Source organism: Leucopleurus acutus (assembly GCF_964270905.1).
Source record: "Leucopleurus acutus genome assembly, chromosome: 15".
Taxonomy (NCBI): domain Eukaryota; kingdom Metazoa; phylum Chordata; class Mammalia; order Artiodactyla; family Delphinidae; genus Leucopleurus; species Leucopleurus acutus.
Genome location: NC_139157.1, coordinates 89,064,158 through 89,091,453, shown reverse-complemented (window position 1 = coordinate 89,091,453; position 27,296 = coordinate 89,064,158). Strand labels below are relative to the sequence as shown.

The 27,296-nt window shown below is 43.1% G+C and overlaps 1 pseudogene across 1 annotated transcript in view; it reads left to right on the top strand.

Annotated features, from left to right (window-relative positions):
* The first annotated feature begins 15,026 nt into the window (after positions 1 to 15,026).
* LOC309972333 (centrosomal protein of 78 kDa-like) overlaps positions 15,027 to 27,296 on the top strand; it is a 72,969-nt pseudogene continuing 60,699 nt past the window's right edge. Inside the window, exons 1-6 of the transcript in view lie at positions 15,027 to 15,143; positions 15,187 to 15,446; positions 18,795 to 18,967; positions 19,059 to 19,130; positions 20,196 to 20,299; positions 22,286 to 22,460. The product of the transcript in view is annotated as a centrosomal protein of 78 kDa-like (transcript). The remainder of the gene's footprint in view (positions 15,144 to 15,186; positions 15,447 to 18,794; positions 18,968 to 19,058; positions 19,131 to 20,195; positions 20,300 to 22,285; positions 22,461 to 27,296) is intronic.

Below are 27,296 nucleotides of genomic sequence, written 5' to 3'. Positions count from 1 at the left end.
CACACGCTGTCCTCTTCCATTCTGCTCCTGTTTTCCCCAGCACCCCATTCACGGCTTTGGCGGGCATCGGTGCTTCAGCAGGAAGCACGTCAGACCCCGAACCTATGGACACCACACCTCCTTCACACGCTGTCATCTTCCATTCTGCTCCTGTTTTCCCCAGCACCCCATTCACTGCTTTGGCGGGCATTGGTGCTTCAGCAGGAAGCACGTCAGACCCCGAACCTATGGACACCACACCTCCTTCACACGCTGTCATCTTCCATTTTGCTCCTGTTTTCCCCAGCACCCCATTTACAGCTTTGGCGGGTATCGGTGCTTCAGCAGGAAGCACGTCAGACCCCGAACCTATGGACACCACACCTCCTTCACACGCTGTCATCTTCCATTCTGCTCCTGTTTTCCCCAACTCCAGCCTGAGAATGTGCCGAGGCCTGTAGCCTAGTTACGCCAGCTCAGAACAATGATGAGTACACCTTTTTCCAATCAACTTTCCTCACGCTCCCCATGCCTCATACTGCCCTGCTTCTTTACTCTTTATCCCACAGATACCCAAAGCCCCTTGCCTTTGGGGAGGCGGATTTGAGACCTATTGTCACGTCACGTCCTCGCTTGGCTGCCCTGTGAATAAACCTCCTCTTTGCTGCAAACCTCAGCATTTCAGTGTTTTGGCTTGCTGCGTCTCAGACAGAATGGTTGGGAGCAGTGGTACAGGTCCCTTGCCTGGGAGGGAAGCTGGTTCCTAGTAGTCACGTTGCGGATGTTTTCTCCTCTCGGGTGGGGGTGCGGCAGACATACTGCTCTTCCGGAAAGGGAGAAACGCAGGTGCCAAACCCTTGCCCTCAGCGTCACCGTCACCTAGGAGCTTGTTAGAAGCACAGAATCCAGGCCCCACCCAGAACTACTGAATACCAGCCTGCATTTAACAAGATCCACAAGAGAGGCATACCCATATTAAAGTTGGAGAGGCACCAAGCTGTCATCGTCTTCTCCGCAGCTAATGAAAACGAAGCAAAGATTCATCCCGAGCCGACTCTGCCTCAGTCACCTGGATATCCCATGAGCTCATTTAATCCTCCCCAGAACCTGCAAATGAGACTGAGGGTCAGAGTGGTCTAGCACCCAAGGTTCCATAAAAGAGCATGACCAAGGCTCACTGGAGCCCAGACTTCCAAAAAAGAAGGCCCCTGAGCACAGCATGGCACCACCGCAGCCCAAACCGTGGGCCTCGAGGGTAGGCCAGACTCCCCACGCAGAGTTCACACCATTCGACAGATGCCCACAGCAGACCACATGGCAATATGAGAAGGAAGTTCTGATTGTGGAATCTCTGAATTTTGAGATTTAAAGAAAAAAATCTGTTTCCGGGGGATGGTAAAAACAGTTCTACCAAGGAGTAAAGAGAGGGCATCTCAAGGCCCCTTCTGGACTAAGAATTTAATGCCTACGTATTGAGAAATGCTCCGTGCATTTGCTCAGCCCTACGTCAAGATGAAGTTCTCTGTGCCCTAGAAGCTTAGGTTCTAAAAAGGCCACAGAAATGGGTGAGACCTAAAAAAATGCCAGAACAATGCAACGGCCTTAATCAGACTGTCTTCGCTTTGCCTTGCTTACAAGTCACTGACTTTAAACTGAATATGGTGTCATGTCTTTATGTTTCTTGAAGCTTTTTTTTTTTTTTTTTACAAAAGATCATATAAAGATTTTCTAACATGGTAATAAGACTTTTATATTGTATTCTTCTTAAACTGGAGTGTGGTACATTTACCCTCCATCAGATGATTGCTTATAACTCACCTTGCTTTATTAAGAATACCGCTAGAGGCTTCTATGTCCCTACTAAAAAAAAATACATTTTCAGGCCCATTCAAACCAACAAAAATCCAAGATTTCAGAGCACAAGATAATGAAAATTCTCTCTATCCGTGTCTTTTACTACTTTTAATCTGTTAACAGTCCCTAAGTGTGTCAGATGAAAGGTACTGTCGCGGGAATTGACATCGTTAACAGCATTCCATACAGGTAAGTCTTGACTGTTCCAATTTCTCAAAAAGTTGGACACATTTACCGCCTCTATGACATCTCTAGGGTGTGTGGAAGAAATAAAAAAGAGGCCTGTACAATGTATTTCTCCAAATATACACACAAATAGTTTGCACATACAAACAGGGAAACCTTATAAATAATGTATGGGGAGCAAAGTATCGTCGGTAACGGAACTACTCATTTCGAAAGACAACACTGTCACCAAGTGTCCCCTCACCAAAACTGACTGGGAATTTTTAGGGGCCACCAAACCAGAGGTGGAGATTTTTAGGCACATTCTTGCCAGAAAAGAGAGCCTAGGGCTTAAACCACTCAACTTGTTGGCACGAATGCCAGGGCAACCCAAGCAAGTGGATATACAAGCCTACGTAACGCTTGGAAGTAGGAAGCTTTGGGGGACTACACCTGGGCTGGTACTGGCCTCCCTCCCCAAAGGGACAAGGAGAGCAGAAACCTGGATGGAGTCAAGAGAGAGAAAAAAGAAAGGCAAGGCTGGGTATGGAGCAACGTGTGGATCCAGGAACATGTGTCTCAGAACTGCCGGGGCTCTGCAGACCAGCTGCATCCCCATTCTCCTTGACCCTCATGGGTATAATGAACTCAGGGTGGGCGCATCCCGGCTGCCAAGTCACTTCCACCTGTCCATGGAGTTGACAGTTACTTGCTCACAGTGAACCAACCTCCCTGGACCTAACAGCTACCGCAGGAGGCGGTAGTGGAGAACAAGGTGACGACAACGACCAGATGCGAAAGAGGAAGAGACGTCCAGTGGACCGACTGGGTGGACTGATGGTGTGGGGTTAAGTCTGCAGAGCTAAAGGGCCCAGAGGTAGAAAAGGGAAGGGGAACCATGAGGATATGGTCAAGCCCCATCGTATGGATAGTTCATCCATATGTTGTATGCAAATTCCATTCAATTTGCTCTGAGTGAACAAGAGAGAACAAAATTATCCTTTAAACCATGTCAGTGACTTTATTTACCATCTCATTTGATGAGCTCATAGCCCACGGTCAGAGGGAAATGGGAGCTGTGAGTCTGCCATCTCTCAGGAAGTCTCAGGCCTCAGAGGCCCCTCAGAGCCAAACTACCTCACCTTTTGCACTTTTCAAGCAACGTTATTCCTAAGTGCGAGTCACCCTCTTCATCAGGTTCTCCAAGAAACAGCAATCTCTCCCAATGAGAGAGGAAAAATGGGCTACTTTGGCTTGCTGAGGCACAATAGGTAGTTCTCCAAAATGGTACCTGCCTGGGGCATTTTTCAAGAAAATTAAGCATCAGTGGTGATTTGTTTGTCTTCACATAACGTATGACCCAGATGTGCTGAGAAATAAGAAAAGGACGAACGAATCAAGGGCGGCTGATCCAAGGAGGCAAGGGGCAACTTCCACAGCCTACGTGGAAAGCTAGAGGGAGGGAACATCCAGCTGGTGGGAGCTGAAGACAGGGGCCAGTCCTCCTTGGGCTCGGGATGCCACCCCCTCTTCCTACATCTTCACGCTCTCCTTCTCTTTTGGCCCCTCCCAGCCATATTAAAGAGCCACAAGGAAATGTTCTCCTCCATTCCATTCTCCTGTCCTCCTATCCACCCCTCCCTTCTTTCCCTTTGCCATCAATTTCTTGACTTGCCCCCCATTTCTCCCCTCCCATCTACACTGCGATCTGGTTTCTGCCCCACTACTCTCGTGAAACTGATCTCCTTGAAGCCCCCAATGATTTCTCCGTTGACAAGTCCAGGGGACTACTTCTCAATCCTTATCTTTGTGACCGCCAAGCCGAGTTAGATCTTAAACAACGTCTCTGTCTTGAAAATCTCTTCCCTTGGCTTCCGCGCCACCTTTCCTTTTCTTTTCATGAGACTGATCACAACCAGTGCTGCAGATTCCATCGAATTAAGGAATGCTGTTGCCTACATGTGTGAATGAGCTGTGAGTAAAGTACTGAAGTAGAGGACACCTAAAGTGAAACGTCTTCATGAATGTCCACGTGGCTGAGCAGCAAGTTAACCTTTCCTACATGTGCTAAAGAAGAAGAGTTGGGTTTTACTTTATTTACTTTTCCCTGGACTGTGTTGAATGACTATCATCTACAAGTTCAGCCTACTTTTTGCTGAGGATTAATGCACTGGGAGAGCTGAGAGAAAACTGAACAATAGAGCTGTCTTTTTCTTGACCAGTTCACCTTAGTTTCCCAAACTCTAAGTCTTTCCCGAATTCTTTCTCCTTTTTATTGTAGTAAAATGAACATAACACAAAATGCACCATTTGGATCATTTTACAATTCACTGTACCATTCAGTGGAATTTACTACTGTCACAATGTTGTGCAACTATCACCACTGCCGAGCTGCAAAACATCTTCATCAACCAAGAGGAAACCTACACCCATTTTAAGGAGTCATTCCCTATTTCCCTCTCTTCCAAACCCCTGGCAACCACTGATGTAGAATCTTTTCTGTGTGTATGGATTTGCCACTGCTGGACATTTCATATAAATGGAACCATACAATATGTAGCCTTTCATGCCTGACTCCTTTCACTGAGTTGCATCCATCATGTAGCATGTATCAGAAATCCACTCACTGTTATGGCTGAATCCTTCATACCCTTTGAATACAAAATTAAAAATACGTTGAGAGTGAAGCTCTGTTTTAATGGCACATCTATTAGGCCAATTCATTGAAAGAAGCTGAAGATGGAGATATTGTCGTGAAATGATAATCATTGAGAAGCCTCAGCCAATTGGATAATGAAGAGTTTGGGCAATGTTGCAAAAAATTATCTGCTTTATATTAAAAGCCTATTAAACAAGGATGCAGGAGATTGTCTTTTTCTTGCAGGTAACTTAAATGAGGCAGAAAGAAATAACTGCCCTTTAAAACACATTTTGAAAGGATTCTCTTTATTCTTAATAGACGAATGGGAGTACAGGAAGTTCACATCCAATATGGACTCCCTGTCCAAACACTGTTTATCGTTCTAGCCACCACTATCGAATTATATTTCTTGAGGGTAAGGCAGCTCAATCCCTGCATATTACTTTCTAAAATTCATCCATCAAATCCATTAATACAGTATAAATAAGAGTTGTTCATGTTTAAGTGCACTTCAAATATCAGGTATAAAGAACCCCCAGTAAGAAAAAGAATCCTATATCTCTTGCCAGAATGTGGTCAGCTCTGGGGTGCTCTGCTAGCTGAAAGACACATTCATTATTAAGAGGATAGAGGCTGTTTAAGAGGGATGAGAGCCAAAAAGTTTTAACTACATATATGTGTTAAGAACAGTGCTAGGTCATCTCATATTCTGTATCAGTCAAGGCTCACCATTTTACATACGTGAAAAGCAAAGTTACAAGTGTATTAGTAGGGCTTCCCTGTTGGCGCAGTGGTTAAGGATCCACCTGCCAGTGCACGGGACACACGTTTGAGCCCTGGTCCGGGAAGATCCCACATGCCGCGGAGCAACTAAGACCATGTGCCACAACTACTGAGCCTGCGTACTAGAGCCCGTGAACCACAACTACTGAAGCCCACGCACCTAGACCCCGTGCTCAGCAACAACGAGAAGCCACCACAATGAGAAGCCCGCGTACTGCAACAAAGAGTAGCCCCCGCTCACCGCAACTAGGGAAAGCCCGTGCACAGCAACGAAGAGCCTAGGCAGCCAAAGATAAATAATTAAATACGTCTATTTAAAAAAAAAGTGTTTCAGTAACTTACTAAAAGACACGCAATCAGTAAACGTGAGCAGGAATTCAATCCCAAATCTGTCACACTGAAGTTTAAGCTAATACTTGAGATTAATAAAAACAGCACTAAATTAAAAGTTCAGAGATATTTTTTATTTCATACTTTCACTAATGCTCTTTGGAGATAAATCATTTCATTTATATGGGCCTTAGTTTTCACAACTATAATAGTTGGAAGCTTGACTAGATGATCTGTATGTCGTCTTCCAATTCTAAAATGTTCCACTAATTTGGATTGCTACAATAATTGCCCTTGCAATACATGCGTGCTGCCACCAAGTAGCAGTAGAGACTACTAGTTCCTTTTTTATCCCTAGTGGGGGTGCATTTTCACAGCACACTTATCCGTCAATAGTACAACCTGTTAGTATAACTATAACAAAATAATCTGGTATTCTTTCCTGTAAAAGAGAAGCTTTACATTGTGTCTGTGAATCGTACCAGAGTCACCTGTAGGTTTTTAAATAAGGAGGAAATCCTGAACCCATTGAATGAGAATCTTCAGAGACAGGACTTGGGCATCTGGAATTTTGGGCTCCCATCACTTGTATATTTTATTTCATTTTATTTTTGCCTATGTACAATATTTGTCACATCCTTTTGAATCTTTAAAAGTTTCTTTTTGTTTTAAATTTTAGAATATTCCATAATCTTCACCTACTTTTCATAAGGTGTTACCTGTTATGTTTATTCGATCTTGTGCTTCTCCTGGTTAAGACTTCTTTCTTTCCTCTTTTTTTTTTTCGGGGCCCTGCCTCATGTCTTGCAGGATCTTAGTTCCCTGACCTGGGATTGGACCCCAGGGCCCCAGCAGTGAAAGCGCCATGTTCTAAACACTGGACCACCAGGGATGTCGCACGATTTCAGTTTTAAATGACTTTTCTCCCACTCTAATTCATTCCTGCGATCAGTTTCACATTTGGACATTAAAGCAACCTTGCATTGCCAGAATAAAGCTACTTTGATTCTGATATATGATTGTTTTACATACCATGGATATAGTTTGTGCTTCTCTTTACACATTTTGCATGCATGTTCAAAGGAGAAACTGGCTTGTGATTCTATTCTTGTCATATTCTTTATAGATTTTTTTAAGATTCTATACTTTATGTTTTATTTATTTATTTTTGGCTGCATTGGGTCTTCATTGCTGCATGCGAGCTTTCTCTAGTTTCGGCGAGCGGGGGTCTATCCTCTGTTGTGGTGAGTGGGCTTCTCATTGCAGCCTTCTGACCCCATGGGCTTCTGACCCCATTCGTCGGTGCTACTTCAGTTCCTTACCCCTTCCCTTCTGACCCTGGGCGGTGAAATCCTCTTTCTGCGGCTGGCCTGCGGCAAAAAGTCAATGAGGCAAGAGTAGGCTTGGAGTATCCAAGGAGCAGAAAGGATGTCAGCGTGTGGAAAACAGAGCAAGCAAATTGGAGAGGAGAAGGAAACAGTCAGAGAGGAAACAGACACCCAGATTTCTAGGTCTGTGGAGGCACTCTGAGGACTTTGCATTTTCTGTGAAGAAGCCACTGAAGAAATTTGCGTGACATGATCTGACTTATGTTTTAACAAGATCTCTCTGGATGCCACGCTGATTAGAGACTGTAGGAGAGCAAGGACAAGCCCCAGAAGACCAACAGTTGATTCAAAGAAATGATTACTCAAACATGGTCCCCCTCCTCAGTGAAGACGCAGAGCAGGAATTGGCAAATAATGGCCACGAATCAAATCAGGCTCTCAGCCTGGATCTGTGGGACTGTGAGCTAATAATGGTCCTCACGTTTAGAAAGCTTGTTGAAGAGGAAAGAGGAGGAGAAGCTACAGAAACTGTATATGGCCCACAAAGCCTAAGATATTTAAAATCCAGAAAATGCTTTCCAATACCTGACGTAAAGCATGTGGCTGGTAGGAGGTCCTCAGCCAAATTTGGAAGAGGAATACATGAGTCAGTTAGTTCCTGAAAACACTGTAAAGTGATAGGTGTCAAGAAACATTTACCCCTTCACCCTTAACCTTCACAAATGATGCCAGTTCCATTGAGCTGTGGAAAAATACATTCTGGCTTTCAAAAAAATAACCCAGAGGGCATTTTCTCACATAGGCAAGGTCATAAACAACTGTCAAGTGAAGGTGAAATAGCAACAAATCAAATAATAACAAAAAACATTTTTACTGATTTTTAAATCTTACAAAGCATTTTCATGTTCATTATCTAATTTAATCCTCAAATCAACGTCATGAGATAGTTATAATTTCCCCATTAGAAGTGACCACATATGAAATCCTTAGTGATTGCTCAAGAAAAGCTGAAATCTTGAGTGTTACATCTATTAAGGCCATGGTTGGGTGTTTTCCCATGGGAACACTGGATGCTAAAATCCACAGGGATTTTCAGCTCAAGATGGCAGACTAGGAAATATATTTACTTTCTGTTCCTCCTGAAACCATATCTAAATAAAACTGTAGAAATACCAAAATTAATCAACCAATAAAAGCCAAGATATTTTGGAAGTCATCAACCACAGAAAGATTTCAACACATTTCGAGAAGGCAAACAATGAAATGGAGGAGCCATGAATAAAATAATGAAGAAAAAAAGGCTGAGCCTAAGTACGGTCTGCACAAAGTCACTCAGCTTTTGCTGAGCTCTGGTTATAGTCAAGGGCAGAGGAAAGAAGAGGGGCTGAAAACAAGGAGACAAACGTCATTTTAGGAAAAACACTTCATTTAATGAGCTCCAGGGAACACTCAGCCTGCTGCCATACTAACTCATGAATTACAATGGATTGTTGGTAAGCAAGACAAGAAAACAGGGAAGAAACAAAAGAAACAAAAATCAAGACACTGTTTCTAACTGAACTCTTCTCAAATGAGATCGAGGAATTATGGTTCAATGCCACAGCTGTAAATCATTTCTGCTCTTGGAGAGGTTACAAAGGGCTTATAATATTTCCCTTTTTTTCAGACAGAATTTAGGTCTGAGCAAAAGCTTTTGTGTCCTCCAACCCCAAAATTTATTGGGGATGGAAGCCCAGATTTGCTGGGACATACCATAAAAAGAATCTCATGAGCAGAGGGTCAAACTGATTTTGGAATATATGAATTATGCCCAGTGTGAGTTTCAATAGGTTTATATATATATATATATATATATATATATATATATATATATATATATATATATACACATTTTTACTGATCTATATGATTTTGGGTTCTGAAACTTCTACATGTCTCATGCGTGATACATAACAGACAATGTCAGCCCCAGGAGGGAGAAAACACTCCAATGAAGCAAGCCAAAGAAACAAGTTTTAAGCAAGGTCAAGTGATGTGTGGACCAGGATTGTTCAATTCCTACCTGTCATGCTGAAGCTTCCAGCTCCTGAATAACAACACATGCTTCCCTTGTCCTAGACAGCCAAGAGTACGTCTCCTCCCTTGGGCATAAGAATCCCTAGAGTTACATATGTGTAGTAAAGAGTGGACCCAGCTGTCATACTCACAATGACCAAATTGTGTTGATCGTACTTTATACCAATACATTGCTCCACGCTGAAGTTGCAATAAATGATATATTTGCTTTCTAGACATGAATGAGACGCCTTACTGGATATACTCCAGGAAGGCCAGAGAAGCTGGCTTCTAATCCATACGGAACAATTCACTGGTGAATTTCTTTCAGGATAGCCCATGATTTATCTAGAATATCATCTTTACATATCTGCATCCTTCAAACTAGACAAAGGGAAAATACGGGCTTCAAGCCTCAATTAGAAATATGGAATGGTGCCATGCTGACAACTGGTGGTCCCTGACCTGTATCTTCTGAGATTAGAACACAGTGTGGTGGATGACCAATTCAGGCGTTGAAGAAAAGAAGACCTCCTACAGGGCAGTGTAGCTGTTCGTTACAGGTATGGCACTTAGGGCTAAGTACCATAAGGACTACAAGAAAAAAAAAAAAAACAAGTAACACATGAAGCATATACGATAAGGAGGCACCACAGTCCAGAGCACAAGCTCTGGAACCACACAGGCTTGGATCGAATCCCGGCTAAGCCACTACCATCTCTATACCCTGAAGGACAGGCCAAGGTTTAAATGTTCTTTTACCAAATTGCAAAAAAGAAGTGAAGAAAGAACCTATCTGCCAGGAAGGGACATCGTGGGGTGCAGCATCCAGTTGGATCAGGGCTCTGCATCTCCTGCTCAGAAACCTTGGCCACCTGGCTCATGCTGATGAGGGCAGCTGAGCAGCCCTGGAGAAGGCGATCCTGTCTCCAGGTCTCGCAGAGGAGCTGGGGAGGTCTGCAGACGAGGTGGCCCACACCCTGGTAAGCTCTGGATGCCTCCTGCCCTCAGGTCTGAGCAGGCTCTGGCCTCTGGGCCCCGTGGTGGGGAAGGCCTGGCCGATACATACGCAGGGCTGAGGGGCCTGCAGAGCCAGTCCCCAGGCAGGGTGAGCTCTGGAGGAGGCTTCCACAGTCCCCAACAGTCTCCGCATGGTGGCCCAGCTGGTGCCAAACACCTGCCACCCACAGCCAGATGTCCCAGCCACTGGAAAGTCCAGAAGGGGCCCCGCCCTTTGCCTTTGGGCTGGGGTTAAGCCACCAGCTGGGCTTGCATGTGACCCCTGCCTCACCCCCTGCCCCGCCTGCTCTTTCTCTGTGACACGTACAATGGATATGTCATAAAGCCAGGCAGAGCCAGTGCTATAAATTTAGAGGAGTTAGAATCTAGGAAGAGCCTCTCCCACTTTCACTCTCTGCTCTCAGATCAGGCAGGCAGTACCTCTAATATGGAAGCAATAGACACCACACCTCCTTCACACGCTGTCCTCTTCCATTCTGCTCCTGTTTTCCCCAGCACCCCATTCACTGCTTTGGCAGGCATCGGTGCTTCAGCAGGAAGCACGTCAGACCCCGAACGTATGGACACCACACCTCCTTCACACGCTGTCATCTTCCATTCTGCTCCAGTTTTCCCCAGCACCCCATTCACTGCTTTGGCGGGCATCGGTGCTTCAACAGGAAGCACGTCAGACCCCGAACCTATGGACACCACACCTCCTTCACACACTGTCATCTTCCATTCTGCTCCTGTTTTCCCCAGCACCCCATTCACTGCTTTGGTGGGCATCGGTGCTTCAGCAGGAAGCACGTCAGACCCCGAACCTATGGACACCACACCTCCTTCACATGCTGTCATCTTCCGTTCTGCTCCTGTTTTCCCCAGCACCCCATTTACGGCTTTGGCGGGTATCGGTGCTTCAGCAGGAAGCACGTCAGACCCCGAACCTATGGACACCACACCTCCTTCACACGCTGTCATCTTCCATTCTGCTCCTGTTTTCCCCAACTCCAGCCTGAGAATGTGCCGAAGCCTGTAGTCTAGTTACGCCAGCTCAGAACAATGATGAGCACACCTTTTTCCAATCACTTTTCCTCACGCTCCCCATGCCTCATACTGCCCTGCTTCTTTACTCTTTATCCCACAGATACCCAAAGCCCCTTGCCTTTGGGGAGGCGGATTTGAGACCTATTGTCACGTCACGTCCTCGCTTGGCTGCCCTGTGAATAAACCTCCTCTTTGCTGCAAACCTCAGCATTTCAGTGTTTTGGCTTGCTGCGCCTCAGACAGAATGGTTGGGAGCAGTGGTTCAGGTCCCTTGCCTGGGAGGGAAGCTGGTTCCTAGTAGTCACGTTGCGGATGTTTTCTCCTCTCGGGTGGGGGTGCGGCAGACATCCTGCTCTTCCGGAAAGGGAGAAATGCAGGTGCCAAACCCTTGCCCTCAGCGTCACCGTCACCTAGGAGCTTGTTAGAAGCACAGAATCCAGGCCCCACCCAGAACTACTGAATACCAGCCTGCATTTAACAAGATCCACAAGAGAGGCATACCCATATTAAAGTTGGAGAGGCACCAAGCTGTCATCGTCTTCTCCGCAGCTAATGAAAACGAAGCAAAGATTCATCCCGAGCCGACTCTGCCTCAGTCACCTGGATATCACATGAGCTCATTTAATCCTCCCCAGAACCTGCAAATGAGACTGAGGGTCAGAGTGGTCTAGCACCCAAGGTTCCATAAAAGAGCATGACCAAGGCTCACTGGAGCCCAGACTTCCAAAAAAGAAGGCCCCTGAGCACAGCATGGCACCACCGCAGCCCAAACCGTGGGCCTCGAGGGTAGGCCAGACTCCCCACGCAGAGTTCACACCATTCGACAGATGCCCACAGCAGACCACATGGCAATATGAGAAGGAAGTTCTGATTGTGGAATCTCTGAATTTTGAGATTTAAAGAAAAAAATCTGTTTCCGGGGGATGGTTAAAACAGTTCTACCAAGGAGTAAAGAGAGGGCATCTCAAGGCCCCTTCAGGACTAAGAATTTAATGCCTACTTATTGAGAAATGCTCCGTGCATTTGCTCAGCCCTACGTCAAGATGAAGTTCTCTGTGCCCTAGAAGCTTAGGTTCTAAAAAGGCCACAGAAATGGGTGAGACCTAAAAAATGCCAGAACAATGCAACGGCCTTAATCAGACTGTCTTTGCTTTGCCTTGCTTACAAGTCACTGACTTTAAACTGAATATGGTGTCATGTCTTTATGTTTCTTGAAGCTTTTTTTTTTTTTTTACAAAAGATCATATAAAGATTTTCTTTCATGGTAAGACTTTTATATTGTACTTTTCTTAAACTGGAGTGTGGTACATTTACCCTCCATCAGATGATTGCTTATAACTCACCTTGCTTTATTAAGAATACCGCTAGAGGCTTCTATGTCCCTACTAAAAAAGTACATTTTCAGGCCCATTCAAACCAACGAAAATCCAAGATTTCAGAGCACAAGATAATGAAAATTCTCTCTATCTGCGTCTTTTACTACTTTTAATCTGTTAACAGTCCCTAAGTGTGTCAGATGAAAGGTACTGTCCCGGGAATTGACATCGTTAACAGCATTCCATACAGGTAAGTCTTGATTGTTCCAATTTCTCAAAAAGTTGGACACATTTACCGCCTCTATGACATCTCTAGGGTGTGTGGAAGAAATAAAAAAGAGGCCTGTACAATGTATTTCTCCAAATATACACACAAATAGTTTGCACATACAAACAGGGAAACCTTATAAATAATGTATGGGGAGCAAAGTATCGTCGGTAACGGAACTACTCATTTCGAAAGACAACACTGTCACCAAGTGTCCCCTCACCAAAACCGACTGGGAATTTTTATGGGTCGCCAAAGCAGAGGTGGAGATTTACAGGAACCTGAGATGTTTGAAAAATGGTTTTGGACGTCCTCCTCGAGGAAGGCAACAAGCGCCATCCCAAATTGCAAAAATAGCTCCAGGTTGACTCCTTGTGTCCTCACTCTTTGTAATGTAACATTCCAACTTCTCCCATCAAGAGGCAGACTTGATTTCCCCACCCTTAAAGTTAGGTGACTTGACATGGCCAATAGAAGGCAGCAGAAACGATGGTGTGCCAGCTCAGAACTAGGTCCCACGGTGCTTCTACTCTCCCTCTCGGAGCACTGCTACCCCCATGAGCACAAGCCCCAGTTACTAGCTGGGGCATAAGAGGCATGTGGCCCCGTCAGTCCCCCGGCCCGGCTACAGCCAGCCCACAGCTGACCCCACAGGGGTAGCAGCAATTCCAGCCATGATAAGCAGGGTTGTGAGGAAGAATTAAGTGCATAAGCATATGCTATAATTTATAAACCACTCTGTCAACCTACGACATTATTTTTCCAAAGCATTTTTGTTATTTTGAATCCCTGCGTGGACATATTGAAAACAGCACTCCAATGATTGCTGGAGAGCAAAGGATGCAACCTGAAATTGAGAGTAAAATATATTAGTTTATCCAGATCCACATATTTGTGTAAATTACTAGAAAATCATCTGAAGAAAAACAGACCCCAATGAAAAAAACAGTCCAGGGTCAGCTGGGGAGTGGCTGTGTTTGGGAAAGTGGTCACACCAGAGACTCTTCAACAGGAATGGTAATGTTTCACTTCACACAGTGGCTGGAGGACACGGGAGTGTCTGCGATGTTATAATGTGAGCACGTTGCATGTAAAAGCCACTGCTGACCACATCTAGGGGATCTGATGCGTGGGAGCTGGTAGTGGGTGGAGGCATCCAGAAGGTGGTGGTAGAAGAGGAACGTTGTACACGTAACGCCTAAGGCCTGACCAGAGGACGACCACTGTTCTAGAAACTGGACACAAATCCAACTTCTACGGCCAATCTTGGAAGACAAACTGAGGCATATTTAAAGTTTTAACACTTTATGTGAGCAAAAATAGATTCAATTCAGGCACCACAAAGCGGAAGAGGTGAGGAGCACTCCAGCCACAGGAGTTGCAGAGATGTTTATTTTAAAAGGGCAGAAGCAAAGCAAGGAAATGACTGATTTGCTATGGCTTTAACGCCTAGTTGGTGGTTTGTGACTGGTTGTCCTCAGCGGTTTTCGTCACCCTGAGGCGTTGACAGGCTTAGATTTTGGTTGGTTTACGTAAGCAGCCGCATCGCTAGAGCCACTGCGGTCTAACGGCCTCCTTGCAGGGTTAATTTACTGACACCAATCGTCTGAGTCCTTCCTCTCACTCAGTCACTTCACTTCCTACGCCTCAGTTTCTCCTCTGTAAAGTGGATATTCAGTAGTAAATTCTCGGAGTTGTCGGTACAAATAAATAAACAAAGTGATTATTAGTAACCACGATCATGTCCTGAATGCACGGAACACGTCACCGTTTGCCAACCACCGTGTCAAGTCAGCAGAAACTACAGAAATTAAGGGCTCTCCGCAGAAATTCACACACCCGCGCACCAGGTAACGGAACCCAGGCAAACGTTCACTCAGCCTTTCCTGTGTCCCTCACGAAGTGCACACTCTCTCCTGGGCGGCGCGAGCACAGACACTTAGTGGGAGTTTACTTTTAAAATGCGCTGATACAATCATGTCTCACTTTTGTTTGGATCAGTCAGCAAACGCGTTTTCCAAACCCCAAATTCTCCACACCTCCTACCTTTCGCGCCGTCCTAGTCTCGAAGTTTTCACCACTGCTCCTCAAGCCGGGTCCCCTTGGGAGGCGGGGCTACGTGCTGGCGCACAGGGCGTGCGCTGACGTCCTCGAGCCCCGCCCCCAAGGTCCCGCCCGGAAGTTTAAACCGCCGCGCCGCGTCTCGCGGGGCGTTGAGGCCGGCGCCAACAGCCGGCGATGCGGGGTCACGGGGTCGTGGCATGGAGGGGGCCGGCGTAGCTGGGGCCCGTGGCCCTGCGTCTTCCGCCTGCTACGTGGGTCCTGCCCACGCTGCGGCGCCGCAGCCGCCGGGCGGTGGGCGCCCGAGGGGCCGGGAGGCGAGCAGGGACCGCCAGGCGGCTGTGGGCATCGTGTCCGCAGCCAGCGTCCCCGAGGCCACGCTCCGGCCATGATCACTCGGTGAACTTGCGCCGCGACAGCGTGGCCGACTTCTGGCGCTGTGAGGAGCTGTGTGCGCTGCAGGACTCGCTGCCTCTGCCCGCCGTTCGCGCTTCCCTGCGGGAGGGCTGCTGGACTTCAACGCCGACCGCCTCCGTGGGGTTGACTGGACGCCGCTCTTGAGCACCCTCTGCCCGTGATCTGTATCCAGAGTTTCTTCCCGCCACGGCTTGGCGAGACAGGTTTGTAGTTCCCGCTTCCAGGGGCCCTCATGTGGGCGCTGAGAAGCGGGGTTTTAGATGGTGCAAGGTGGAGGGTGGGCACTAGAACCGGTGCCCAGTGCCCGGGTGTGCGTGCACTAGACGGGGCGTGCGGCTTAGGACCCCTGCCAGCTCGGTGACCCCGGCCGAGTGCTTTAAGGCTTCTAGGTCTCAGTGTTCTCATCTGTTGCATGGGCTTAACAGGACCCACTCTCTGTGGAGGTTACAAGGTCTCACTCTGTTAATGCTTGTAGACTCTACAATGTAGAACACTTAGCACAGTTTGGAGCGTCGTTAATGGTTGCACAGATGTTACCTGGTGTGTTGAATGACTTTGCCTGGTACAGACCAAAGCGATTAGGAAATTGATATATCCCAGCTTCATTTCCTTTCCATTCAAACAGGGCTCAGGAAAAAGAAATTTTTTTTCAATAGTATCCTATAGTGGAAAGAGCACCAGTGTGAAGGCAGCTTAGAGTTTGAATTCCAGGGCTTATGCTCTCTGTGGCCTGGGCAGGTTTCTTTTGCGCTACAATCCCCACACTTGTAAAATGACATTAAAAACCACTCTTTCTGTGGGTTCTTAGAATTAATTAAGCAGGTTATGTGTGTAAAGTATCCTGGTACTTGAATGAGTTGTCAGAACCAAGGGCTGCTGGAGACGACGCTTCTGCCCTAGGTAAGCTCCCCTTCTACTGGGTGGCAAGTAAACACAAGCACAGTAGTCAGTGTTCTGGAAGAAGTGAGTTCTGGTGCTACAAAGCATAGAATCTCTTTTTTCTTTAATTTAATTTTTATTTTATATTGGAGTATCGTTGATTTACAATATTGTGTTAGTTTCAGGTGTACAGCAAAGTGATTCAGTTATACATATATCCATTCCTTTTCAGATTCTTTTCCCGTACAGTTTGTTACAGGATACAGAGTAGAGTTCCCTGTGCTATGCAGTAGGTCCTTGTTGATTATCTATTTTATATATAGTCGTGTGTATATGTTATTCCCAAACTCCTAATATATCCCTCCCCGCCATCTTTCCCCTTTGCAGAGCATAGAATCTTGGAAGGGAAAGTTCAGGGTAGGCTCTTGGAGGAGGTGCCATCCTTTCTAAGGATATGTAGAAGCTCCTGGGGTGGCAGGAGGGAGCAGTGTGTGTCAAAGTTTGAGAAATATAAAAAAATATGGCAAAACTCAGGTACAGGACTGGAACTCTGGGTTTGGGAAAGCAATGAGAGTTGATACTGGAAACCTAGTGGGGCCCCACAGAAAGGGGCCTTGTTTGTCATGTCAGAAGTTTGGATGTTTATCCTGAAGGCTGTGGGAAACACCAAAGAACAGTGAAATGGAATTCTGGTTTAGAGGCTCACTGGGACCTCCATGTGGAAGGCAGTTGATTGGGTGCAGCGTGAATTGTAATCAAAGGGTCCCACTTAAGTTATAAAAGGTAGGACTGGATTTTGCAGATCTGAGAGAGAATGGGTGAGGCCTGGTGACCAGTTAGAAAAGGGAGGTCAGCAAGTGTGGGTGACAGTTTACAGCTACATCTTTTTGTGATATACAGAGCACAGTAGAGAGGGATTGGAGGTGGGGAGAGGATCTTACTTGATCTTCAGTGCTTTAGAGGGGCCTGGTAGAGGGGCCAGGTCTGGGCCCAAGATACAGATCTGGGCTTTCTGGAAGGACAGGTGTTTGAAGGCATGGGAGAGACTTAGGTTATCCACAAGAATATCCAAGGAGTCATAGGTCTGAGAGTTTTTTAAGTGGGTATATTTGAGGATGTTTATAAGCTGAGAGAAAGTAGCCAGCAGAGGAAGGGTGTGAAGATCTAGGAAAGGAAATGATTGTTCGTTTGTTTTCGAAAAGCTGAATACTTATCGTGTGCCTGGCCCTTTACTAGGATCTGGGGTTCACACCATCTGTTCTCTCTCCTGCAAGGACAGTTCAATTCATCCCCTGGTGAACAGAAGTCAGATTATTCTTTGCATCCCATTCAGGTGTAAGAACTGTTCTGTACCTCTGAAGGGACTTTACTTAAGCAGAGTAATAAGTTAGAAATCAAAAGAAATTAGAGCTGGAAGGGACCTTAAAGGCCACTGTACTTAATTTTGCCACATATTTTACATTGAATGTAACAAAAATTTATTGTTGAGCCCTTTCTCTTCAGAGTTCCTTCACTGAACTTCCTTTATGTCTTGCATCCAGTGGGGCTAGCTTGTAGATTTTGGCCTCCTCTTAAATTTGCTTCTTCATCCATATTACATTTTGCCCAGACTATGGCAGAAACTCCTGGGTGCTTTCGCAGCTCCTGGGCTCAGCTCCTCTAAGTTCATCTGCCTACTCGGGTTGAGTGATCTTGTAACATAAAAAGCTATGCTTAAAATAATGCTGCTAATGGCTTGCCCACACAGAGTTAGTTCATACTAGCCGCCCAGCGTGTGCTCTACACGGAGGCGTGTAGTCTGCACTGTGCTGGGCCAAGCCTCATGGGGCTCTTTTTTTTTTTTTTTTTTTGCGGTACACGGGCCTCTCACAGTTGTGGCCTCTCCCGTTGTGGAGCATAGGCTCTGCACGCGCAGGCTCAGCGGCCATGGCTCACGGACCTAGCCGCTCCGTGGCATGTGGAATCTTCCCGGACTGGGGCACGAACCCGTGTCCCCTGCATCAGCAGGCGGACTCTCAACCACTGCGCCACCAGGGAAGCCCCGTCATGGCGTTCTTTGGCCCTGAGGAAGGGGAACTTCTGGGATTACTCCCTTTGTCTAATTGGTCCTTCAGCAGCGGGGCGCCTTTTTCTAATCAGCGGAGGCACCCTTACTCAGCCAGTGGTAGTCCCAGGCCTCGTCACCTGTGGGATAAAAGCCATGCTCTCTCCCAGGCTTGCTTCTGCCAGCATCTCTATTTTCCTTTGTGTCTCTTCTCACACTTGGACCCCTGGCCTTTAGTCGTCCCCACCTGAAGTATTTACAGTGCCCAGCAGGAGTCAGGCTTGAGTGTCTTTTCACAGATGTTCCCTCTGCAGTTAATGCACCTCCTACTCCAACTCTGCATAGCCTCATCTTTCAAGATTCTACTTCAGGGTTCTCATGAAGCTGTCACTTAGATATAACTTTTTGCCTCCATAGGCACCTCTGTGCATAAAGGTTATGTTTATTTATCTCATGTGATTGAAATTTTGAGTTTATACATCTTCCTCCTTAATGAAGGCTTTAAGGGCAGGAGTCGTTTCTAATCCTTAGCACAGAGCAGATGCTTTTTTTCTTTTTATTTAGGTGCTTTTTAATGATGATAAAATGTATGGTTTAAACCACTCATTTTACAATATTTTTGCTTTAGGTTGTGACAGAAATGAAGTTTACAGAAGTCGTGTTCCTGCGATAAGAAATAAAGATGTGACCTTCCAGTTGTGTAAAGCTCATGAAGGCTGTGTAAGTGCATCGGGTGCGCTAAGGAACCTGGAGCTAAGTGGGCTAGTTCTGAGAGAGAGAGACTTAACTATGTTAACAAAAGTAAGCCTTCATTGTGTCCTGCCAACCTTTGATAGTTGCTTTTGGGGCAAACTAAAGCAATAAAATTTAAAACTGTTCCTCCCCATTAAAGGGATTGAATATTTGGCCACTTTGGTGAACCTGTGTCTTGCGAATTGTCCAGTTGGAGACGGAGGTTTCGAAAGTGAGTTTCAGTCTTGTTTAAGTCTCTTCCCATCGGACTGGTCTCGTGATTTCCTACACACCATGTCTGTCTACCTTTTCCTGTCTACCTTTTCTTGGTGTTGTGCATGCGTGGATTGTCTCCTGTACCTGCTCAAACCTTGGTCCATTTTCATTTGTACCATGGAAGTTTGTCATGCTGGATACTGTCAGAATTAATCTTACTTAAGTTTGTGTTAAGCCACAAACCACACGTTTTGTATATTTCCTGTTTTTTGTGTTTCTTTATATTTTTATGGTTTCTCTTCAAGAAATATTATGGGAAGGGAAATAGCAAGATGTAAAGAGCAAAAAAGTCATCATTCTCTTTAAATTGTTAGAACATCCATCTGCAATCATAATTATAATGCACTGTGGTATGTGTTCAAATAGGAAATATATGTAACGTCCCGTAGGAGCAGCAAACTCAGTGGTGTTGGTGAGGGTGTATGATGGACCTAATCACAAAGCAGGTGATTCTTGATTGGGGTCCTGAAACATTAGTGTACGTTCCCTGTGTCCATTAGTGGTCTGAAGGGGTAAGGAAGCCTGCCTTTCAATTTGAGGAAACAGAGGGTTTGAGGTCCTCCCTCTTCTATTGCTCTAGTATACTGCATAGCAGCTAATAAAATACTGGGTTTATAGTTGACATTTAAATCGCTGATTGATCATCAAGGTTGGCATGTATCATTGGAACTGAAAATCGGAAGAGTCTTATGCTCTTTAGGTTTTTCTTTTTTTTCCTTTGTCTCAAAAGTATGTAGTACTTTACTGAGTGGTTGGGAAGAAAGTTTGCAGTATCCAGTGTATTCAGTTTTAGTATCTAAATAGAATTAAACTGTTGCTGTAAACTGGAATAACTTTGTTACTGACAAGCTTTAGAATGCATCAGTTCATCAATTACCTGTTTGGGAAGATTGTAGTTAATGATTTTAAGAATGTGGCTGTAAACCTCCAATTGACTCAAGAAAAGCAAATAAGTCAAGATTGACAAATGTATAGGCTCTTCATCTTACTGTGTGTGTGGGTTTTTTTTTTTTCCTTTTAGTTATTTGGCAAGGTGTAAAGAACTCTATCACTCTTAAGACAGTAAACTTCACGGGGTATAATCTGACATGGCAGGGAGCAGATTACATGGCCAAGATCTTAAAGGTGATTTTATGTTTAAACGTTCATGAAAACATATGTGATTGAAGCACATTAATACATTGACACAGATGGCAGTTAATTTTTGTCTTTTGATACCTGTGAGTGCATCTTTCATTTTGTTGAAAGAATAAGACCAGTTTTCAGTTTGGGATTCTACCATTTAGTAAAGATAGTCCACTTAATTTTAGAAATAGGAGATTTAATATATAATACATAATAATACTTCTATGTATTTTTAGTTACTGAAAACATTGATTGTGATGCTGTGAAGAAACTATGCCTTTATAGTCTTCAAGATTTAAATGAATCAAGTGTCTATTAGCTGCTGTAGTTTATAAACTAATAAACATCACTACATCGGCAACTTGTAAATACAGTTTTTAATGCCTTAACAACTTTACAGTGGTTATAATTACTGTATTTAGGCCTAAATTATTTAATAATTTGACATGAAGTCTTTTTAATAGTTTGATGGTGCAGATCAGGGATAGGTAAACTATGGCTGGTGGGCCAGATCCAGCCCGTCGCCTGATTTTTTAAAGAAAGTTTTTTGGAACATAGTGGAACCCATTGTTTACATGGTAGCTATGGCTACTTTCAGCCTACGCCAGTGGGGTTGAGTAGTTGCAACAGAAACTGTATAGCCCACAAAGCTGGAAATGTTTAAATTTAGATTTTAGAAATTGAAAAATTCTTTGAGCCTATACAGGGCAAGTCCATTGACCCCTCGGGTAGAGAACAGTCAAGAACTTGGGTGCCGAAGCCAAATGGTCTAGGTTCAAATTCCCTTTCTCCCTTTTCATAGCTAGTGACCATGGACAAATCACTTAACGTCTGTGCCTCGTTGTGAGGTTTAAATGAACTCATTTGTATAAATAGTGCTTGGCACATACTAAGCACTGTGTAAGTGATTGCTGTTATTTCTGCTTGGAGCTTTTATAAGCCATTGTTAATAGGAAAATGACACTAATGATTTTGCTTTTAGAGTGTCAAAGGCACTTTGAGTCTTTTATGTTTTCAAGAATGTAACAAGACTTTTTTGATTTAAAGTCAGTGTTCCCTGTTACCAAAATTGATTTTATGAATATAAAGAATTGAATGTCTTTAAGACAAGACTTGTGGTTAAATGTCAAACCATTATCTTCCCAAGGCACATCAAACTGGCTGTGCATGGTCCAGGCCTCTGAAGTTTGTGTCCACACCCTAGGTAGCATGTAAGATCCATTTTGTAAATATAGTTTTAAAAATAATGCCTGGGACTTCCCTGGCGGTCCAGCAGTTAACACTGCGCTCCCAATGCAGTGGGCGTGTGTTCGATCCCTGCTCAAGGAACTAGATCCCACATGCAATAAGTAAAAGATCCGGCAGGCCGCAACTAAAGACCTGGCACAGCCAAACAAAGAAACAAATAAATAAATAAATACTTTTTAAAAATAAATAAAATTCAGTAATGCCTTAGGAGTTAGGAAAAGAAAATATTAGAACCTATTTAGCTTTGTATCATTTAAAAAATATCTGTGTAGTTTATAATGTACCTAAATTATATGTATAGAACTTTGTGTATATAATTTGTTAAAAAATAAGATGCATATTAAAAAGTTTTCTTATGGGTTGCCCAGTCAGGTGTTTGGAGACCATTGGAGGACAGAATGATGAAATTTAGAGCCTCAGCAATGATAGAATTTAGAATCAATTCCCTGACTTAGAAGATAAGGAAAATAATTCTTAGACTGTAATTGAGTTATCCAACTTTACATAACTGTTCAAAAACAGGTCATCCAGTGGCTGGAATCTAATCACTGACCGACTAGAATGTGGGTCACTGGACTCGTAAAGCAGAACTGACTGTTTAATTTCTCAGCTTGATTCTCCTGGCATATATGCGTGATATGTGTGTGTGTAAATCTCTGACATAATAAGCCATACTCAGTAGGCACATCCTGTTTCCTTATTGAAACATCTTAATTTCGTCCCATTAAATCTTTGAAGTATCAGACTATCAGAAGGCATGAAGAAACCTGGGCTGAGAGTCTTCGTTCCAGGAGACCTGATCTTGACTGTATGCCTGGTTTGAGGCGCATCGCTCTGAACTGCAACAAGCTCATTGGTGACCTGGGTGCTCGTGCTTTTGCAGAATCTCTTAGTGAGGATTTATGGCTTGGAGGTAAATTCTTAAATTGAAAATACTGAATTTTTAATGTAATATATGCTTAGCTTTTGGCATGATACTGTTGTGATAGGACTTTTTTTAAGGCCTCATTTTTCTGATAGCTTTTATGTTGCTTTTAAACTTTCTCTAAGAGTTACATATATTCTTTACAGAAAATACAGAGTAACAAGAGAACAATTACCTATAAATTTAACACCCAGACATAATCACTGTTCATTTTGGTGTATATATTCTCAGTCTTTTTATTGTTTTCTATAAATATATTTGTACACTTAGAGATTACAAAAATAGAATTGTAGTATACTTGCTATTTCATATTCCTGCTTTTTTCACTTAATGAGGTATCATGTAGTGTTCCATCATATTGATGTCCCATAGTTTAATCAATTCTTTGCAATTAGATTGAGACAGTTTGCTTTTCCCTGTCAGAAACAATGTGGATACGTTATATATACATCTCTGTGTCCATCGGGCTTACTTCTGTAGAATAAGGTACTACAAGTGGAATGACTAAGTGTGACATATTTTTAAGACTTTTCATACACATTGCCAAATTACCACCCAGAAAGGCTATGCCAATTTGTAGTCCACCCCAAGAGTGGATGTGAATGAAGCCTGCCTCTCACAAACACTGGCTGGTAGCACTTTTTAAAAACTGTAAGACTACAAAAATGAGTACCTCTCCCTTTTTTATGCAAGTGGGATTACTCCAAATTTTATAACTTTTTTCAGTTAATTCAGTATGACCATCTTAGCATGTCAGTAAATTTGCATCTTTTTTTTTTTTTTTTTTTTTTTTTTTTGCGGTACGCGGGCCTCTCACTGTTGTGGCCTCTCCCGTTGCGGAGCACAGGCTCCGGACGCGCAGGCTCAGCGGGAATGGCTCACGGGCCCAGCCACTCCGCGGCATGTGGTATCTTCCCGGACTGGGGCACGAACCTGTGTCCCCTGCATCGGCAGGCGGACTCTCAACCAGTGCGCCACCAGGGAAGCCTTACTGCATCATTTTTTTTGTGACCCTTCAGTGTTCCATTATATGAATATGCCACAGTGCACATAGCTTATCCGATCTTGTATAAAAGGTATGTCCAGTTTTTCAGTTACAAAAAGTACTCTGATATATATCCTTACCTATATCTCTGACTATTTTGGATCAAAAGGGTATAGACATTTTAAAGACTTCTCTTACAGAATCTTGGCTTAATCTGATAGGAGAATAACCACATTTTGTTTTATTTTGTATTCATTTGATTTACTGGTGAGGTTTACTGGCTGTTTGTATTCATTTGGCTAGTTGGTTAATTACACCGGGTGTCCCTTCTTCTGTAGTGACAGTTTGTAAGGGTTGTATCATATGCTGTTAGATCCATATGTCTGACTTGCTATTTCTGTATGTCATGGGGCGTTGAAAGACTCTAGTTATTTTAATGTGATGGTCCACTCAACACTTAAATGACTCATGATACTTTCCTTTCATGTAATATTTTTTAATACCTGTGCTTTTGCGATGATCCCTTTTGATTAAATGAGTAGGTTGTTCAGCCCCAGAACTACTAGAATTCATGATCATTTGTTCTGGTTTTTGTCTGACCTTTTACCGCAAGAGTTCTTGACCATCATACTTTCATGATAGGTTTTTAGTGTGTATTCTCTATACACACATTGTTTGAATTTGTTAATTGTTTGTATCCTAGAAAACAGTACTTTTCTAATGTTGTACTTCCCTTATGGTTTGAGCAGATAATTTACTGATTAAAGGGATTTATACTTGTAAATTGTTCTTATCTCTACTCTGAATAGAGGTGAACCTAGATACTAAGCCTGCTTCCACCAAGAGCATTATTTGCTTCTTGTGCAACCTCTGAATTCTTGCAAGGAGTACTTTATTCATTTGTCAGTTTCACAAGTAATTTTTGTAATACCTTCTGTGTGCCAGATACAGGTTTAGGCACTACTGATAAAGCAGTGAACCAGACAGACAAAAGTCTTGCCCTCATGGAGCTTACATTCTAGTGAAGGAGTTGAGATAGAAATTAGTAAAGAGATAAGTAATATAATTTTAGAGAGTAGGAAGTGCAAAAATATCTTAATGTAAGAAGAGTGAGGGGGGCAGGTAGGACTCCATTGGACAGGTTAGTTAGGGGCCAGCTTCACTGGAGAAGTGGCATTTGAACGGAGACCTGAATGAAGAGAGGAGCAAGCCATGGAAGATCTGGGGTAAGCACATTCCAGGACAAGGGGGCAATGAGTATGCAGGCATGTAGGTGGGTGGAGTATTTAAGGAAAAGCAAGAAGGCCAATCTGGGCAGAGTACTGAGTGAAGAAGAATGTGGTGTGACATGAGGTCAAGGAGCTAGCCAGGGGTCTGCTCTTGTAAAGTCTTGAAGGCCAGAGTAAAGATGTGGATTATTCTAAATGAGTAGAGGGTTTTGAACTGGAAAAAGGCATGATCCAAATAGTATCTGAATAAGGTGACCTGGTATAGAGAATGGACTTGGGAGGATAAAGAAGAGAAACAGGGAGACCAGTTAGGAGACTATCACAGGGGTCCAAATAAGAGATGTTTATGGCCTAGGTTAGGTTGGAAGTTTGCAGCAAGTGAAAAGTGGTTGAATTCAGGTTGTGTTTTCAGGGTGTAGCTAACAAGACCTGCAGATAGATTAGTTGTGAGGTATGAAGGGAATAGTAACAAGGAGACAAGTCGTTGATGATTATGTGTGCAACTGGGTGGTATCACTTAGAAAAAGGGGGCTGATGGGAGGAGCAGCTTTTGAGGGAATATCAGGACTTTGATTTGTTATCTTAGATGCCCTTTAGGTATCTAAGTGTCTGGACAGTGCTCAGACTGTACTTTCTATCCAAAGGTATCCAAAGCCACTTTAGATGCAAAATGTTTAAAGTTGACCTTTGTTGCTGCCAAAATAGTAGCCATTGTGGGCAGTCTGCAAGATGGCATCTTAGGTTTCTGAGGAAGAAATTAGAATACACAAAGGGGTATTAAGTGTATAATTACATAATGTAGATTTCATATTTAAATTTATGGGAAAAGCAATAATTAGTTGGCTTTTGGTTTTAAATGGAAATAGCCACTCACTGGGAAATAATTACTCTAACTTCAATTCATTTTACTTTAGATCATTCTGTGATGAAAGCAATTATCAAAAAAGTTCTCCAGATGGAAGGAGTGCCAAGTCAGACATACATAACATGTTTCAGTTCGCTCGGAAGAATTTCTCTTTAATGGCTTGTTTCTCTTTCTTTCTTAAAAGAAAATTATCAAGGTACTTTCTGCCATCTTAAAACTAAGTTTTTAGTCAAATCAAATGGCTTTTCTGTTTTTGAAAATGTTGTGTGATGCTTTAATTTAGGTTCCCAGAAATGCAGATTGAAAACCTTTTAACTTTTTATTTTCTGGAACATATTATCGTTAGTCACAAATAGTCTTTTTTTTTTTTTGGTGATAAGAATGAATAGCAGGAGCAGCATTTGTGAAACCAAATCTAATATGAAACTGACTCTTTCTTGTGAGTAAATTTGAATTTTGAAACAGCAAAACAATAAGGTTTGATATAAAGCAAAATAAATATTTTATGTTTATGATCTGCCAATTTCCCAGAAAGAGTTTTCTGGTGACTTTAGTTATATACCAGATACATTAAAATCACCAATGGACAACACATCTTTTATTCAGGTTCCCTCTGAAAGTTTTAAAAATTTGTTGACTTACTATCACTGAACGGTTCACTTTAAAATGGTTAAAATGATAACTTTTCTGTTTTGTGTAGTTTACCACAATTTTTTTAAAATGTGTTGTTTGAAGATTTTTGGGTTTTATAAAGGTATTGTATTAGCATAAAAATGAAAAATTTAAAAGACCACCTCTAATTGCATTATCCTGTCTAGCAATATTTACATTTTTATTTTCTCTTCCTGCTGTCTATAAACATAATTCCACATAACTTCAATATAATTTGCCATTCTTTTCATACTAAATTTAAATTCTGTGATTCATAGTTATACTTTTTAACATTGTATTCACAAGGTTTCATTGAGTTGATCAATTTTTTAAATTGGTGAACAAGGGCTTCCCTGGTGGCACAGTGGTTGAGAGTCCACCTGCCGATGCAGGGGACACGGGTTCGTGCCCTGGTCCGGGAAGATCCCACATGCCGCGGAGCGGCTGGGCCGTGAGCCATGACCGCTGAGCCTGCGCGTCCGGAGCCTGTGCTCCGCGACGGGAGAGGCCACAGCAGTGAGAGGCCCGCGTATTGAAAAAAAAAAAAAAAAAAATTGGTGAACAATTGGAAATAACCTAAAATAAACTATTGTAAACATCTTCATATACAGCTTTTTTTTTCTACTTAAAGATGTATGTTTTTGATTCTCTGTTAATCAACTTGCTTGGACAATAGTGTATTAAATAAGTTGTTAAGAGTGTTTATGAAGTCAAAAAAAAGCTTATGATTGTCTGCCAATTGTTATTTCAAGAGAGTGATATTTTAATAATCAAATAGTACATACAAAGAAGTTAAGATTTGTGGTATCACACTAATTAGATATTATTATTAAAAATTTATATCATGTGTACAGTATTCTTAAAATAGCTAAGTTGACTTTTGCTATGATATTAGAAATGGAAATATATATATTAATAAAGCATGTATATTAGGAATTCTGTAAAATTAGTACCTGGTGGTATATAATAGGGCATCATGGAATGAGAAGAAAACAGTTAAACGTTTTTTTTTTATTTAGCATGATGAAACAAAGTGGAAATATAACTGAAATATACAAACTCATTGAGCTATTTTAAGAGTAATTTTATTTCTT